Raw genomic sequence first — 19,126 nt, 5'->3', positions numbered from 1 at the left:
CACACAGTAGGTGCTCAATAGATTTAACAAATGAATGGCACTTGGACCTTCACATGCATTGTTGTCTGTTCCTGAGATGCTGTTCCCATCCTGGGGCTCTGCTAACCCCCAGCTGTCCTTAAGATCATAGCATAGATGTCATCTTGTGCCAGTTGATGTCTAATCTGGAAAATAGAAATTATGACAGTTAATTTAAGAGAGAGGATTTGGTGTGGGGAATTAGCTGAGCACCTATTGAACGATGAAGGCAGAAGGGGGTAACACTGAGGTGACACATAGTAACGGCACAGGATTAGCTCATTTCTGGATAAGGAGCCACCCCCAAACTAGCTGCTTAACACAGCTGACATTCATCATCTCCTACATTCCATGGACCTGGGAGCTGGGCTAGGCTGCACTGGATGCTCTGCCTCAGGGTGCTTCATACAGCAACCATCCGGGGTCAGCTGAGGCTGGGTCTCATCCATGGTCTCAGCTTGGGGTGGCTTTGCTTCCAAGCTCAGTCAGGTGACCATTGGCAGGATTCGGTTTCCTCATGAGCTGCTTGGACTGGAGACTTCTTTATCATTGTCATCAGCTGGAGGACCCTCTTAGTTCCTTCCAGGTGGGCGTTTCCATGGACCAGCTCACAAGACAGCACCAGCTTTGGCAGATCATGAGAGCAAGAGAAAAGCCACTATGGAGGCCACAGTCTGGTTGCTGAGTCTCAGAAGTCACATCACTTCTGCTAGTAGGAGTGTCAGAAAGTCCCTCCCTTCACTCCACATGGACATGAACCAAGATGGCCAGGGACAAGGCCATCCCAGAGGCTGCCCTTGATGGGAAGAAAGAAGCTAATCATACCATGGGCAGGAAGGTGCCGGAGGGGTTGGAGTTTTAGAATCTATGTGTTTGAGGAGGGTCCCCATGGGCGGTGGCCCCGGCCAACTGGTACTGATAACTCTGGCCATGTACCCTGAGGCTGTGACTAGAAGCATGAGGACAACACCGTGAAATGGGAGCTAGCTGCTCTTTCTGGAGTCAGCTGGCACTGCCTGGGACAGGGACAGTCACCCGCAGTGATGGGACCAGGGTGCAGGCTTGAGCTGCTATTAGGGCTGGAATCACATGTCCTCAGAATTCCCTTGGTGAAGTCCAGCATCAGCACGGTGTCTGGAATGTGGTCACGTGAGGACACAGGTCCTGGCTGGTGCAGTCAGCTAAAAGCTGCATGCAGTGGGCGCATCCAATATGATAGATGTCCTGACTTAAAGGAGAAATCTGGACAGACACATGCATGGACAGAAGGACATGGGAACAGGATGTCAGAGGTCAGGGAGGCATGTCCACCAGCCCAGGATGCCACAGGTTGCCGGCCACCCACCAGAAATCAAGGAAGAGGCTTGGGACAGACTCTGTTCTGCAGCCCTCAGAAGAACAGCCCTACCTTGGACTTCCAGGCTCATGAACTGAGAGAGGATAGACTCCTGGAGTTGAAGCCCCACCAGCTCATGTTACATAGTTGCCCCTTATCCATGGTCTTGCTTTCTATGGGTTCAGATCCCCACATCGGCTGTGGTCTGAACACTCCAGAAACAGGGTTCTTAAGTTATAAATAACTTTTATTACAGCATATTGTTAAAATCGTTCTATTGTATTATTACTGTTCACCTCTTATTGTGCTTAACTTATAAATGAAGATTTATCATAGGTGGAGTAAGTATAGGAAAAAATAAAATAAAAACCCTTCCCAGGGTTGGTACCTTCTGTGGTTTCCAGCATCCTGGGACTGGGCAGGCCCCCTCAATGGGTCGGGAGCTGCCGCACATTGCGGGGGAGGCACTGGGAACCCCACAGGGCCTCGAGCATTTCCAGAATCACCCATCTTACACAATTACTCAGGGTGCCAGCCGTAGAGTCGCCACCGAGCATGACCGCACAGGACGTGAAGGGAGGTTGGACACGGAGCCAGGGCTGCAGGAAGGCCAGCACACACCCCTCTGGTGGCCTCCTCTGCCCCTCCACACAGGCCCTGCTTGTCTCCCTGGTCCCCTGCACCACCTCCTGCAGGCACTGGGACCATATGCCTTGACCGATGGCCTGTCTCCCCGAGGCCAATAGCTCCGTGGGGCAGGCACTTAACCATTTCCAGTGCCGAGGCACACAGTATGTGGTGAGTGAATGGTCTTGGCACTGAATGAGCAAATTTGCACGGAAGGACCGGAGCACGTATTCTGGGGCAGGAGGCGGGCGAACAGCTATCACATCGTTGCACAGTATGGATCCCATTCAGTCCCCAAGCTAACCCTGCATGCAGGTCTTTTTATCTCCATTTTGCTGATGAGAAACCTGAAGATCAAATAGAGAAAATTACTTGCCCAGTGTCACCTAGATGACAAAAGGCGAAGCTGGGCCCGAAATCCGCTTCCCACTACCTCCTCTACCTTCCCCTCAGTTTGAGAGCCACCGCGTATTAAGAATTTAAATATTGCAGGAACTGAGTTAGATGCTATGGGCAGATCTCTGTCTCTCTCCACATTTATAGTGACTGCATTATCATTTAATCTTCATTTCATAGAGCACACAGCGCTGGCGGAGAGCTAGACACCAAACCGAATATTCCACCTAACCCCAACTCCAGCCAGACAGCTGAAATGCAACCAACATCCCTCCGCTAAGAGTAGATTAATAGATTGTTGATATATCTAATGGTTTGTTTAATCGATGGCTTCTGCCATTATTAGGGGAGAGTTTAGAGGGACTTTCGTAATTATAAGACCTATATCAATTAGTCCTGGAAACAAGAGTGTAAATACAAATGTTATTTGTCCCTTTGGCAAGCTAAATAAGCACCTATACTTGTAGCCAAAGCTTTAAGAATTTATTTAGCAAATATTTGAGCATGTATTATGTGTTTGGCACTTTTCTCATAGCTGTGTGGGATATGAAAGCATACCAGGCACTTCCTGTCCCCGGGGACCTGGTGATGTAGTTAAGAAAAGGAGATACACAAGTGGAATGTTAATTAGCAAAACAAGGCCTCCTAGGGTAAATAGAAAATTAGTGGAATGGACCATTCGAAAATGGTGCCAGTGGGAATTCAGAGTAGGGAGTGTTAATGGCAGGTGGTTTTATTGTGCATCTGTTGTGCTCCTTGGGTTCATTCCATTTTCACAGATGAGGAAACTGAAGCTGAGAGAAGCTGAAGGACTTTCGCAAGGTCCCAGAGCTAGCAAGGGATGAGGGCGGATTTGATCCTGAGTCACCTCACAGCTAGGTGCTCTTGATTACTTTGAAGTGTACAGTGCATTGTTCTCTGTAGGACCACAGGTAGCAGGAAGAAAGGGGGAATTTGTGTAAATTTTCTTTAAGTTGATGACATTTAAACTGGGTTTTGATATAGGAGGAAGAGTTCAATAGTTGGAGAGAGAAGATACTCCAGGCAGAAGAAACATCCCCCTGCAAAACACGTGTGTTTTATTTACTCCCCCAGTTCTTCCTGTATCTCTGTCCTCTCTCTCTCTTTTTTTCTTTCTTTTTTTTGGTGTTAATTCACTTTATTTATTTATTTATTTTTATTGTAAACAAGTGGGATACATGGAGTAAGAGCATACCATTTGCATATTCATACATTTACTTGGAGTAATGATGTTTGATTCATTCCATTATTTTTTCCTTCCCCCCAGCCCTCCCATCTCCCTTTTCCCTCTATACAGCCCATCCTTCCTCCATTCTTCCCCCCACCCCCCATTACATGTCATCATCTGCTTATCAGTGAAATCATTCATCCTTTGGATATTTTAGATTGGCTTATCTCACCATATTCTCCAATTTCATCCATTTGCCTGCAAATGCCATAATTTTATTATTCTTATGGCTGAGTAATATTCCATTGTATATATATACCAGAGTTTCTTTATCCATTCATAATTGAAGGACATCTAGGTTGTTTCCATAGTCTGGCTATTGTGAATTGAGCAGCTATGAACATTGATGTGGCTGTATCTCTGTAGTAGGCTGATTTTATGTCCTTTGGGTATAGTCTGAGGAGTGGGATAGCTGGGTCAAATGGTAGGTCAATTCCAAGTTTTCTAAGGAATCTCCAAACTGCTTTTCAGAGTGGCTGCACTAATTTGCAGCCCCACCAGCAACGTATGAGTGTACCTTTTTCCCCAAATCCTCTCCAACACCTATTGTTGCTTCTATTCTTGACAATCGCCATTCTAATTGGGGTGAGAAGGAATTTTAGTGTAGTTTTGATTTGCATTTCTCCTATTACTAAAGATGGTGAACATTTTTTCATATGTTTGTTGATTGCTTGTACATCTTCTTCGGTGAAGTGTCTGTTCATTTCCTTAGCCCATTTGTTGATTGGGTTGTATGTATTCTTGGTGTAGTTTTTTGAGTTCTTTATATATTCTGGAAATTAGTGCTCTATCTGAAGTATGAGTGGCAAAGATATTCTCCCACTCTGTAGGCTCTCTCTTTGCATTGCTGATAGTTTACTTTGCTGAGAGAAAGCTTTATAGTTTGAATCTGTCCCAGTTATTGATTCTTGCTTTCATTTCTTGTGCTATGGGAGTCCTGTTAAGGAAGTCTGATCCTAAGCCAACAAGGTGAAGATTTGGACCTACTTTTTCTTCTATAAGATGCAGGGTCTCTGGTCTGATTTCAAGGTCCTTGATCCATTGTGAGTTCAGTTTTGTGCAGGGTGAGAGATAGGGTTTGAGTTTCATTCTGTTGCATATGGATTTCCAGTTTTCAAAGCACCATTTATTGAAGTGGCTATCTTTTTTCCATTGCATATTTTTGACACCTTTGTCTAGCACTAGAAAATTGTATGTATTTGGGTTTGTGTCTGTGTCCTCTATTCTGTACCATTGATCTACCTGTCTATTTTGGTGCCCATAACATGTTGTTTTTGTTACTATTGCTTTGTAGTATAGTTAAAGTTCTGGTATTGTGATATCCCCTGTTTCATTCTTCCTGCTAAGGATTTCTTTAGCTCTTCTGGGTTTCTTATTCTTCCAGATGAATTTCATGACTGCTTGCTCTATTTCTGTAAGGCACATCATTGAGATTTTAATTGGAATTGCATTGAATCTGTATAGCACTTTTGGTAGTATGGCGATTTTGACAATATTAATTCTGCCTATCCAAGAACATGGGAGATCTTTCCATCTTCTAAGGTCTTCCTCAATTTCTTTCTTCAATGTTTTATAGTTTTCATTGTAGAGATCTTTTACATCTTTGGTTAGATGGATACCCAAGTATTTATTTATTTTTTGAGGCTATTGCAAATGGAGTTGTTGTCCTCATTTTCCTTTCAGCTGTTTCGTCTCTTGCATATAAAAATACTTTAGATTTATTGTGTTGATTTTTAGCCTGCTATTTTGCTGAATTCATTGATTAGGTCTAGAAGTTTTCTGGAGGAGGTTTTTGGATCCTCTAAATTTTGAATAATGTCATCCGCAAATAGTCACAACTTAAGTTCCTCTTTTCCTATTTGTATCCCTTTAATGTCTTTATTCTGCCTAATTGCTCTGGCTAGATTTTCGAGGACAATTTTGAATAGAAGTGGTGAAAGAGGAATCCCTGTCTTGTTCCCATTTTTAAAGGGAATGGTTTCAGTTTTTCTCCAATAAGAATGATGTTGGCCATGGGCTTAGCATAAATTGTCTTTACAATGTTCAGGTATGTTTCTACTATCCCTATTTTTTCTAGTGTTTTGAGCATGAAGGAGTGTTGTATTTTGTTGGACGCTTTTTCTGCTTCAATTGAAATAACCATATTATTCTTAACCTTAAGTCTATTGATATGATGGATTACGTTTATTGATTTACGAATGTTGAACCATCTTTGCATTCCAAGGATGAACCACACTTGATTGTAGTGCACAATTTTCTTCATATGTTTTTGTATACAGTTTGCCAAAATTTTGTTAAGGATATTTGCATTTATATTCATCAAGGATATTAGTCTAAAATTTTCTTTCCTTGATGTGTCTTTACCTGGTTTGGGTATGAGGGTGATATTAGCTTCATAGAATGAGTTTGGTAGGGTACCCTACTTTTCTATTGCCTGGAATACTTTGAGAAGTATTCGAATGTGTTCTTCTTTGAAGGTCTTGTAGAACTTGGCTGATAATCCATCTGGTCAAGCGCTTTTCTTGTATGGTAGATTTTTAATGGCTTCTTCTATTTCATTGTTTGATATTGATCTGTTGAAATCATGTATGTCCTCCTGGTTCAGTTTGGGAGGAGCATATGTCTCTAAAAATTTGTCAATGTCTTCAGTAGTTTCTATTTTGTTGAAATACAGATTTTCATAGTAGCTTCTCATTATGTTCTGTATCTCTGTGGTGTCTGTCATCATATTTCCTATTGCATTATGAATTTTAGTAATTTGAGTCTTCTCTCTCCTTCTCTTTGTTAATGTGGCTAAGGGCTTGTCTATTTTGTTTATTTTTTCAAAGAACCAACTTTTTGTTTTGTCAATTTTTTCAATTGTTTCTTTTGTTTCAATTTCATTGATTTCAGCTCTGATTTTAATTATTTCCTGTCCTCTACTATTTTGTTGTTATTCTGTTCTTCTTTTTCTAGGGCTTTGAGCTGTAATGTTAGGTCATTTAGTTTTTGACTTTTCATTCTTTTCTGGAATGCACTCCATGCAATGAATTTTCCTCTTAATACTGCTTTCATAGTGTCCCAGAGATTTGATATGTTGTATCATCATTCTCATTGACCTCTAAGAATCTTTTTATTTCCTCCCTGATGTTTTCTGTTATCCATGTTTCATTCAATAGCATATTATTTAGTCTCCAGGTGTTGGAGTAATTTCTGTTTTTTTTTTTTTTTTTGTCATTGATTTCTACTCTCAGTCCATTATGATCTGATAGAACACAAGGCAGTATCTCTATTTTTTTGCATTTCCTAAGGGCTGCTTTGTGGCATAACATATGTTCTATTTTCGAGAAGGTTTCATGTGCTGCTGAGAAGAAAGTGTATCCACTCGTTGATGGATGGAATATTGTATATATGTCTATTACGTCTAGGTTATTGATTGTGTTATTGAGCTCTATGATTTCTTTGGTTGTTTTTTGTTTGGAAGATCTATCTAGTGGTGACAGCAGTGTGTTAAAGTAGCCCAGAATTATTGTGTTGTGGTCTATGTGATTATTGAAATTGAGAAGGATTTGTTTGATGTACAGGGATGCACATTTGTTTGGGGCATAAATATTTACTCTCGTTATGTCTTCCTGATTTATGGTTCCCTTAAGCAGTATGAAATATCCTTCTTTATCCCTTCTGACTAACTTTGGCTTGAAGTCCACTTTATCTGATATAAGGATGGAAACCTCCGCTTTTTTACTGAGTCCATATGTGTGGTAGATTTTTTTTCCATCCTTTCACCTTTAGTCTGTGCATGTCCTTTTCTATGAGATGAGTCTCTTGCAGGCAGCATATTGTTGGGTATTTCTTTTTAATCCATTCTGCCTGTCTATGTCTTTTGATTGATGAGTTTAGGCCATAAATGTTCAGGGTTATTATTGAGAAATAATTTGTATTCCCAGTCATTTGGCTTATTTTTGGTTTTTACGTTGGCTTGGTTTCTCCTTTGATTGGTTTTTCTCTAAGGTAGTTTCTCCCTTTGCTGACATCTATTGTTGTTTTTCATTTCCTCCTCATGGAATATTCTGTTGAGAACATTCTGTAGTGCAGGCTTTCTATTTGTAAATTCTTTTAACTTTTGTTTATCATGGAAGGATTTTATTTCATCTTCAAATCTGGAGGTTAGTTTTACTACATATAGGATTCTTGGTTGGCAACCATGTTCTTTCAGAGCTTGAAATATGTTGTTGCAGGCCCTTCTAGCTTTTAGAGTCTGGGTTGAGAAGTCTTTTGCTATCTGTATTGGTCTCCCCCCTATATGTAATCTGATGCTTTTCTCTCACAGCCTTCAAAATCCTAACTTTTTTTTGAATGTTAGGCATTTTCATTATCATGTGTCTTAGTGTGGATCTGTTGTGATTCTGTGCATTTGGTGTTCTGTAAGCCTCTTGTATTTGATTTTCCATTTCATTCTTCAGGTTTGGGAAATTTTCTGATATTATTTCAATTAATAGTTTGTTCATTCCTTTGGTTTGTATCTCTGTGCCTTCCTCAATCCCAATAATTCTTAAATTTGATCTTTTCATGAGGTCCCATAGTTCTTAGAGATTCTGTTCATGATTTCTTACCATCTTCTCTGTTTGGGCAACTTTATTTTCAAGATTAAATATTTTGTTTTCATTGTCTGAGGTTCTGTCTTCCAAGTGGTCTAGTCTTTGTGTGATGCTTTCCATTGAGTTTTGTATTTGTTTTATTGTTTCTTTCATTTCAAGGATTTTTGTTTGGTTTTCTTGAGAATATCTCCTTGTTGAAGTGATCTTTTGCTTCCTGCAGTTGCTCTTTCAACTGCTTATTGATATTATCATTCATTGCTTGCATTTTCTCTCTTATCTCATCCTTTGCTTCATGAATCATCTTAATCATGTATAATCTGAAGTCCATTTCTGACATTTCTTCTAACATACTCTCATTGGATTCTATTAATACAAAATTTAGATTTTTTGGATCATTTTCTTCCCTTGTTTTTTCATGTTGTTCATATATCTTCCCATATAGCTGTGCAGATCTGGGGTACTGCATATTTCTCCCTATAGGCTTATAGTGGCCCTATAGGTTTCCAAAACCCTTTCTTTAAGGGGAGATCAATATTAACAGTGCCCAAATGAGACACTATGCAATCCTAGACCAAATAGCCCCTATGTGGACAATAACAAAATTGTCATAATAAACAAAGTTAGTTCAAATATTATCTTCGGTAAAACAAACAGATTTGCAATAAGGTCTGCAGTTTCTAATGGAGGGCAAAGAGGATGCAGAGGGATGTAGAGTGTGGCTGTTAATGGGATAAGAAATGAATATATAGAAGTTCTAGAAAATAGAATGTGTGAGAGTGTAATCAAAAGAAATTGGATGTTAGCATGCAAAGAGGGAGAAAGAGTCTCTGAGGGAACAGGTAAACAAAAGGAAAAGAGAGCAAGAAAAGTAAAGAAATAAAAACTTAATTTTTTTTTAAAAAATGGAGAAAAAAGAAAATCTACTGTATAGCAGTCATATACTAATGAAACCTCCCAGTGTTCAGTAGCCTTATGCATGAGAAGTAACTAACAATGAACTTCAAGCCTCCAGCAGGCATCTCAGGATGGGATTTGCCCCACCCAAAAATAAGACGTACAGCTTCCAGTATTATCCAAAATGGCTCCTCTGGCTTCAAAATGTGTTGGCAAATGTAGAGCTTCAGCTCAGGGGAGGATGAGGTCAGCTGGAGGTTCTGGAGATGGGATGCAGTTGGTCTGGTGGAGGTCCTGGAAGTCCCTTGTGTTTGGTGTCAAATGGGATACTGGAGGCCCGGTGCAATCAGTCCATCTGGGTTCCCGGTGATAGGACACAGTCAGTTGGTTTGGTTGTCCTGGCAGCAGCATGCCATCAGTCGATGTGAGGGCCCTAGAGGCAGGGAGTGATTGGTCAGTGTGATGGATCCTGGAGATGGGGCTCTGTCAGTCCGGCCAGGGGACCTATGGGGCCTGGGTGTTGTCTCAAAATGGCGGCAGCCACATGTAATCAAACCTGCAGGTACTGTAACAGTGAACTTCCAGGCAGCAGCAGGCAGATGGCGCTCCACTTGCAGTTGGCGATCAGTTTGCTGAGTGTTGTCAGACCATCGGGAGGTGAACCTAGAGAGTTGAGTGATGGATAGGACTAAGGCAGGCAATGGACAGGTGAGAGGCAGGCAAATGGTGGATGATAGATGCCAGACAGTGAGCAATCTGCTCTCAAAAAAGGCATCGATATGCTGGCAGACTGCAGGTCATCACAGCAGACAAATGGGTAAACACCAGGGGATCGATAAGCAACAAAAACTGCCTCACCAAGAAACAGATATCCTCTGCTTGAATCCGGCATTATGAGTGACAAGGAATGCAGCCTCCCCCTAGTCCGCCATCTTGGATCTCTCCTCTTTTTTCCTTTTTAAAATTATCCTCTCCACCACAATTTTATGGAGAAGTTTGGGTATTGACCCTTCAACTCTGCTGGTTCCACGCCCAGTGCTTTGGGAGATAGAAGCATTTGTGATTCTAGAGCATCCCTGTTGCTCATCAATTACTTTAAGCACAGAGAAGAGAAGGTGGGGAGACCCCTCCCCCTCAGCACACACACCCATTAAGCATGCTTGGTACACACTGTTGAGTGAGAACCTTGCGAGGACTAAAGTGCTTATCGCCAATTTTAAAAATGCATTCCAAAAGAAAACGAGAGCAGTTGGAAATAAATTGAATTTTCTGCCCTAGGAGATCTTGAGTTCTGAAACTCATGTAATTGACCACTGGTTTTTAGAAGAGATGGGTGGGTATGGGAAGTGGGGGGCGGGCAGGAGGAAGAGGTGCTCAGAGGAGCATTTGCAATGGAGGAATGGATCCTCCTGCAGAAGGGAAGAGCTGCAGCCCTCTCGCATGCCATGATCACTTCTCAGAGGCCAGAGGGAAGTGACCACACATGATATCCTGGCAGGGCTGCGGGGTTTTCACTGGGAAATGGGGGTAATGGCTCTGAACTGGGGAGGCCACAGAAGGAGAGGTATATACAGAACCGGCTGGTACAGGGCAGGAACTCAGGAATGTTAGGTATTATTAATAATAGTGTCGGGATGGAAAGTAGAGTGCAAAGGTGACATTTCAGGTTGGGTTCCATCCAATTAGAATAGGAGGTGGGATTCTCATGACTGGCATAATCAGGGTAAGACCACAGTAGAAAGGGAGAAAGGAAGCAGGAGGGTTGGGGGCGGACAGTGAAGCAGGGAAATGGTGTCCACTGGGGACAATGGCCTGGTCACTTTGGGAAGCTCTGGAAGTTGAGCTGTGTAGAAGAATCAACTCCATCTTAAATCAAGCAGCTACACCTTTATAGACTCCACATCACTGGATGCAGGATGCTCTGGGTGTGGAGAAGAGTACCCATGGTGGACTTTCTGGGTGATATGGGTCCTGTTTGACTGAGGGTGATTGTTCCCTGGGCAGGTGTGGACCTAGCACCCAATGCTCACAACTTCTGGGGGATGGAAGCATTGGGCTGGTGAAGTGGATCAGGGTTGGCCAAACCAATGGGTCCGTTTCAGTCATCAGAGTAGAGGATGCTGGGAGAAACCCCCTGAAAATCTGTGCATAGGGACAATCAAGATGAACTTCTTCACCCCCAAATTCAGGGAAGACCTGGCCTGATGTTGCCCAGGAGACCACCAACGAAGTCCTCATAAGAATCCTGACGTCTTCCAGAATCCCAGATCCCCACTGGAATATCTTTTATGATTCTTCTGTTCAATGATGGAACATTTGTCTGAAGTCTTGAGATTCCTCAGCTGACTGCTCAGGAGAGAAAAGGTGCCTGGCCTCTCTTTGCACCCCTCAGGGTGCCAAGCCTCATGCTCAGCAAGTGTTAGTTGATAGAGTGCATTCTCCCCCACACCACTTTCTCAGGGATCTTGAGTTGCTGGCTCTCTGGGTGACCCTGCTGTTGTTCATGGGCACACTTTTTGGTGTGGCTGTTAAGGTCCTCCTCCCCCTCTCCATCTGGCCTCCAGGAAGATTTCCAGTGACCTCCTTCCCTACCTCTGAAACCCTCAGGCTATCAATGATGTTTTCCGAACCTTTTGCATGCAGTGGAATCATGATTTGTCTTGTTGTCCAGGCCAGAATCCTAGGAATGTTTTGAGTCCTCTCTTTTCCTGACCATTAAGCATCAAATCCACCAGTACATCTGGTTTATTGAACTTGCAATTATTCTCCAACCTGGCTGTTGCTCTACCTTTGCTATCATCCCAGTCTGCCTCTTCCCTACCCTCATCCCGGTCACAACTCCCTCCAGCAGGCTGTGTCTGGCACAGAGTGGGCTCTCAGTAAGTACTTGTTTACCCAGTGGAGGGAGAATGAACGCATAGTTTCCCTTCAGAGCAGGCAATATCATAGCATACATCATTGAGACATAATCTGATGACTAAGTGTGTCTGTGAATTCAGTAATACTTTGGAAAGAATCAATCTATAGGGACTGAGGACATAGCTCAGTTGGCAGAGTGCTTGCCTTTCAAGCACAAGGCCCTGGGTTCAATCTCCAGCACTGCAAAGAAAAAAAAAAAGAATCAATATATAGTCATTGGACAAGTTGGTCTATGAAAGATGGCCCACGGGCAGATACCTTGCAATACCCCCACAACCCTCCAGGAGACGGTGTCTCACAGGTTTGGAATCCACTGCACTGGGTAAAACTAGGTCTTTTCTCTTTGCTCTTCCTGAACATGACCCATTCTGGCATTCCATTTCCACTCCTGGGCCTTTGTTCACCCCGTGTCCTACCCTCAGATTGCCCTCTGGAATTTGTCCCAATCTCTACATCTAGAAGCCCATCCATCTTTAAACTCTCAACCCAAATGCTAACTGTTAATGCCTTTTCTGATGTCACCAAGAGGGAAGGCATCTTACCCTCCGTGCTGAGATCCCATCGAGCTTCATCTGATCTGCCCTTATTTATAGCTGTGGCTGCCTGATTTCATGGACCAGTAACATTAACCAAGATAAATAAAAATAAAAATTAGAAATCTGACAGAGACCTGGCCACTTTTTGATTATGCCAAAATGTCTGTGAAAGAAACAGGCCCGTCACCACCATTTTTCATAAAAGAAACTCATTCAAAGCCACAGATGAGATAAAGGCTAGGAAGTGCATTATTTTCAAAATAAAGAACCATTTTAACAATCCAATAAATACAGTGCTATGAAAAAAAAATCTTAAGAAGTGGTTCTTATTTTTAATCTTTGAGTCCTAATAAAGAACTTATCATAGAGGAACCCCGGTTCCAGGAAGGGTATTTGGAAACATTGTCTTCTAAGCCTTTCTGTCTCCATTCCATTGTCACTTCTAGTCTGAACCTTTCATGGGTCTGCACGAGCAGCATCTCTCAGACAAAACCCAGATCATAGGAGCAGTGTAAAACTGTTTGATTAACACCAGAAAAGGCAGATTTTGCTCTTTCTCTGAAATAGTTTTGGTCGTCCATCCTCTGGTCTCTGTACCATTGATGGTTAAACGTAGGCCTTAGTAGCCTTACCCTTTTCTGGAAGGTAAGGAGTTGTAAGGCCCCGTGGACTTTTGTCTTCTACTGTAGCACTGAAGAGAACCAGTCTTCCAGGAGGACTTCTTCTTTCCAAAGTAGGGAGAAGAGTCTACTGTATCTTGATTTGCAATAGCATAGTAGATGCTCAATAAACACATAATGAATCTCTGTGGGTTGGCTCTGCACTCTCCAGTTAGCTCTTTCTTTTAGTCCTAAGAGATTTCCTGGTTAAATAGGAGTCTTGCTTTGCTTGATCATATATTCCAGGGAACAGCTCTTCCTTTCAGCAATGGCAAGATATTGTGGAGACCCAGGACAGCTAGATTCTGGGTCCCTTTCAGCTGTGGAGCACAAGGAAGCCCCGTGACTTGTCCTGAGCTGTTTTTGATCATCGCTCTTTCTAGAGCCCTTGGAAGACCTGGACCAAAACCAAACTGCCTCTTCCTGGGTCACGTTGCTAACTATAGACCTCCAGGAATTTAGGTGACAGAATTGTCCCAAGGAGGGACTGCCTGTCTGGAATAATGAATTCTTCTTTGATCATCTGCTGTGCAAATCACCCATGGTGGGGAGTTAATCATGCAAAGGAAATGAATTCTTTCTCTGAGTTAATGAGCACAGAGCTGAGAGCAGCATCTGTTTATCCCCTCTACTTTCAAATCTCTGCCAGTTGGAACAATTAATTGTACGCAATAATTTTTCTTTGTTTGCAGGCATTTGAGGAAAAAAACCTGTTCTCCCCCAAACACATGTACCTACCAAGCAGAAGTCTCTATTTGGCTTGTTTACCCACGTAAAAAAGGTTCTAAGAATCAAAGTGTATATGTAAGTGTGTATGTGGGGGGGATCAGGAAGAAGAAAGAATTTTTCTTTCTCTTTTTATGAGTTATTGCATATTAGGCAGTATATCAGGGCTTTGCCTGTGAGATCTTGTCCTTCTAATGCAATTACAGAGGTATTATTATTCCCACTGTATAGAGGAAAACTGAGATTCAGAGAGGTGAAGTCCCTTGCCCAAGTCATTGATCTAGGAAGTGTCTGGGGAGGGAGAGGCACTCAGTTTGTTCAGACTCCCAGGCTGGAGCCTTTGCTGGGAAATTTGCTCAAGTCCTATCTTAAGGTCCTTGCCTCATTCCTATTGGACAGCCCCAGACAGAGGCTCTGAGGCTAGGCTGCCTTGCTCTCCATCTCAGCCCTATGCCTATCAGCATCAGGCAAGCCTCTTCGCTACTCTGATCTTCAGTTTCCTTATTGATCAACTGGGAACAATCACAGTGTCTTTGCAAATGTTATGAGGATTAAATGAGATGATATGTACAGAGAGGGCATGAAGTCCTCCATTAGTAATATTATTACTGTGCATGAAGCACTTACTGTTATCTTATATGCAGTATACATCTCTCAGTCTTGCAAGCCCTCCAGAAAATAGATAAAAAATGATCAATAATCAACTAATCATGTAATAAGTGTTTACTGGGCATCTGCTCTATGCAGACAAGTCCTAGGGGTGGAACTCAGTAGGATGGTAAAAAATAAAAATTTATAATCAAATGGTGATAAGATATATGTAAGGGGTGGGGGGCCTGACTTCTTTTGTGGGAAAGGAGGTATCAGAGATGTCTTTTTAGAGAATATGACATTCAGCTGAGCCAACAGATTTGAAGAGAAGCAAGCCAAGCCAAGGAAAAGAATGATAGAAAACCATTCTGAGCAGAGAATGAGGTCATGCTATTCTTATTTAACCAGAATCTTTCAAACATTAAACTCAAGGGGTGATCAAATGTGGGCTGAAGGTTTGTGCAGATGGGAGAAGTTTGAGGCAAAGGTATGTCCTATTCAGATCACTAGGAAGATTTCCATTCATTCTAATAACTTTATTAGATTTTACTCACTGAATATTGACCTTCCAGTAACTTATCAAAAGTAGAAAGACACTTTGATGTCCTCTGGGATCAGAGGTTGCCAGGAGTTTGCATTTAGCATGGAAGCTGAGTTGATGGTGATTTCTGCTGACATCTATCCACCGAGAAGAGACCTTGCTAGTAGCAGAGTGTGAGATCGATTAGTGATGTCTGTTTCAGGCTTGGAAATAGAAATGGGTGGCAGGTATGTGAATAGGGAGTCACAAAACTGTTAAAAGTTGGTGTCAGAGGTTCTAGAGAGAAATCTGTCCTTGTCTTAGATGTATTTTATTGGTCATTTTCAGTGTTAAAAGATAGAACCTGAAGAACATAAGTTATAAGAAAACAGCAAAACAAAGTGAAAGACACATATTCCTGTTTAAGTAATAAAAATGCAAGGTTGGAGCTGAACAGGAAAGGAAGGTGGAGAGGCTAAGCCACAGGGTGGGTAACTGAATGGAAGGGAAGATGCCTGGGAAATCCCTGATGAGAATGGTCAGAGATTTCCAAGGTCAGGAGACTTTATTTCCAAGTTCAAGTAATTTACTTTGCTGTAGTGGATGGCTTGTTAGCCCAAACTGACAATGAAATTGTTTTTCACACACAGAGGTGTGTTGGTGGCTTTGGGGGCATAGAGGAATAGGAGCAGCACCCTGTATGGGAAAGAAGAGGGCATATGGGTTTCATATAGTGTGAGTTCCATAAATGGCACCACTTGACACAACAGAGGCCTGGGAGATGGCTCCCTACTGCCCCATGATCATCTCACCTTGCATCTGCCTGGACCCATTGGGAAGGAACCTGGTTCATCTGGTACCAGTGGGATGAAAATCTGGGCTAATTTCTTTGGAATTTCCAAGAACAAGATTGTACAAGATGATGTATATGAGATCGATGCCTCTCGGCTTCTCTGTTCTAGCTTCTTCTGATTTTACAGATGGGGAAACTGAGGCTGTGAGAGGGAGGAAGAACCTAATGAAGGTTCCATTTGGTGGCTGCGCAATGAGCCTTCTTCTCTGAGTCCCTGTTTGGAGACATTAGGCGGGGCTAATGAGCCGGCACCTGCTGTCATTCTTGGTCTGCAGTGCTCAGCTCAGTTTGGGCAAAATATCAGAGACTCTCAGAGGCAGTTTTGTTTCTAAAGGGGAAATTGTCATAACTTAACTGAAGGTTGCTTTGTTATTTGGGGTTTGGGGGTGTCATTGGAAAACTAGGTGTGAGTTGAAGGAAAGGAAGGGGATCAGTCTCCTGCTTCCAGCTCTTGCTGCCTCCATCCTCCCTGGATGGGTCATTTGGGGAGAATACCCTGACATGTTAGGTCTGGCCCATAGACAGTGAGTGGTCACATAGATGAGCTGCCTATTGACCAGCTGGTCCTTCCACTTGCCTCCCTAGGACCTTGACATTGCCACCATTAGTCACCCCGTCACAGTGAAGCATAATATGCAGATGTGTTTGCTAAGAAGGAGCAAATGCTACACTGTCCACCAATGACCCACTAAGTATGCTTTGATGATCCTCAAAGCATACTGTTGCTTCTGTCTTCAGAGGACCTGATGTTGACATTGTCCTTTGATCCCTTTCCACTTCAAGGACAGATGTGCTCCCATTTGTCCAAGGACTAAGTGGAATCTCTGTCCTGGAAGATTCTGACTTGCTGGGGAACTACCTAAGAAGAAGAAGTGAGATTCCAGGTCTCGACATGTTAACCCTCAGAGTATTAGAAGATGAGTAGTTTTACCTCCAAGAAGGCATGGAAATTTTTTTCAACTTGATGTTGATCGTACAAGTGCTCAACTTTCACTCTAGACAAGTTAGAAAGTGGAGAAAAGTCCAAGAAGAGATTGAACTTGAGTCACTATCTGATCATCCAAGAATATCTCATTTTCATATTCTGGGCGTATCCCTTTTGTCTTCTTTTCTGAAAGCATCTTTGATTTTTAATGAAAATGAAATAAGAATATACAGAATTCTGTAACGTAAATGCTTCATACTCAACGTGATCTGTGGCGTCAAACATTTACTGAGTTTATTTGTTGAAATGCAAGAGGTCAAGATGATGACAGATACATTAATGGAGGAAATATACTTCCTATCCAGAATAAGATGTCACCAGGAAAGGCAGGGAGGATGATTCAGCCACTTGTTCAACAGTCATACTGAATATCTACTATCTTCCAGGTATCATCCAGACACACAGCTGAGATCAGGACAGAAAAGGGCTCATGAAGCTCATATATGTCAGATGGAGATAAATAATACATAAATGCATGCATTAATAAATATAATGAGGAAGTAATAGGTGTTATGAAGGTAAATAAGACAGGGTCACCAGAGAGACTGAGGAATGGCAAGATGCCATATATAATACTTTTGGGGAAGGTGACTTTTGAGCAAGACCTTGAAGTAGGAAGTGAGCTATGTGAATATATGAGTGAAGGGTGAACCAGTAGCCATGTTCAAAGCCAGGGAGGTGGGATGGGGGTTGATACTGGGGACAGAAACATCCAAGAGAGTTTTGAGAATAGGGAGGGTTAGGGAATATGGCTGAAGAGCTCACCTGTGACCAGGTTGTGCAGGATCTTGAAGGCCACAGTGAGATGGCTGGATGATGGGTGGATGATGAACTTTGAGAGGGTCTCAAGCACATGGTGAAGTGAGCTAATGTCCATCTTCAAAGATGGAAGAGGTGGAGGAGAAGAAGAAGAAAAGAAGAAGGAGGAGGAAGAGGGAGAGGAGGAAGAGGAGAAGAGAAGAAGAAGAAGAGGAAAAGGAGGAGGAGAAAGAAGAGAAGGAAGAGTGCTGGGATCCAGCCCTAGCAGCAGTTGGGGTTCCAAGGTGGGTGAGAGGCATCAGTGTGGTGCAGAAACAGCACACAGAGACACCAAGTGTTCTGAGGCTGAGTCTGAAACTTTATTGTTCACTGAACATTTTTATATGTTTTTTCTTTGGTATTGATGACATCATTTCATGGTTAATACAAGGAAATGTTAAGTAAAACATCTTCAAGAGTATAATTAATGATCTTATTCAAGAAACATGTTCTTACTGTATGATGGCTTAAATAAAAAGAAAAATAGTTCCCAGCAAGGTAGAGGGCACCATGCTCCACTTAGTTTTAACTTCCCTGAAAGAATAAGTCATTAAGTTTCTGTAGAAGTTACCCCTTCCAAGAACTCTTGTGTTAGTTATTAACAGTGGGATGTTTTTGTTATTAACAGGGAATAGAGGAATCAGCTTATAGTTAATATTCTATTTTATGTATTCAATGATAGACTAAAACTCTAACTAGACAGAGGAAGAATACAAATTGTACTTATGATTAACCTATTTATTTATTAAGTGGGAAAAATATCCTTAAACTTAATCATAAACACTAAGAAATCAATGAAGACCAAACACCACATCAAAGCTCAGAGGAATGCACTTCCATGTATAACTTTTAGAGAATTTGTATGCTAAAAGAAATCAAAGGCTTCTTAAAAATTTGAGCAAATCACAATTGTTTATTTATGATCTCACCTAAGTATTAATATTAAACTTTATTGTATCTTATTTTGTTTCCCAGCACAGGAAATCCCCCCAGTATTCTCTATACTCTGAATCTAAGGATATATTGATGATTAGTATTAAAAGCAACTGTACATGGAGACATGCCATGCCTACGGCCCCCAAGAGGGAGGATGATCTTTCAATAGAACCATGTCAAGTATTGGAGTGGTAAGAAATAGATGCGGCAGAAGAGGAGGATAAGGAGGAAGAGAGATGGAGAAGAAGAAAATGGAGAAGGAGAAGACAAGGTGAAGAAGGAGAAAAGAAAGAGGAGGAGGAAAGGTCTGGGGACAAGATGCAGCCTTTAGAGGCTTGCCATCAAGACCCACTTCCTCTAACTGGGCCCCTCCTGAGTTCTCACCAGCTCCAGAGCCCACTCAGATATGGGTTCACCAATGGATCAAACCTTGATGAGTTTAGCACCCTCACGATTCAATAACTTCTTGAAGGCCCTGCCTCTGAACGCTGCAGCCTTGGGGATGA

The sequence above is a fragment of the Sciurus vulgaris genome, assembly GCF_902686455.1.
Source record: "Sciurus vulgaris genome assembly, contig: HiC_scaffold_442_arrow_ctg1, whole genome shotgun sequence".
NCBI lineage: Eukaryota > Metazoa > Chordata > Mammalia > Rodentia > Sciuridae > Sciurus > Sciurus vulgaris.
This window is presented reverse-complemented; position numbering follows the sequence as displayed.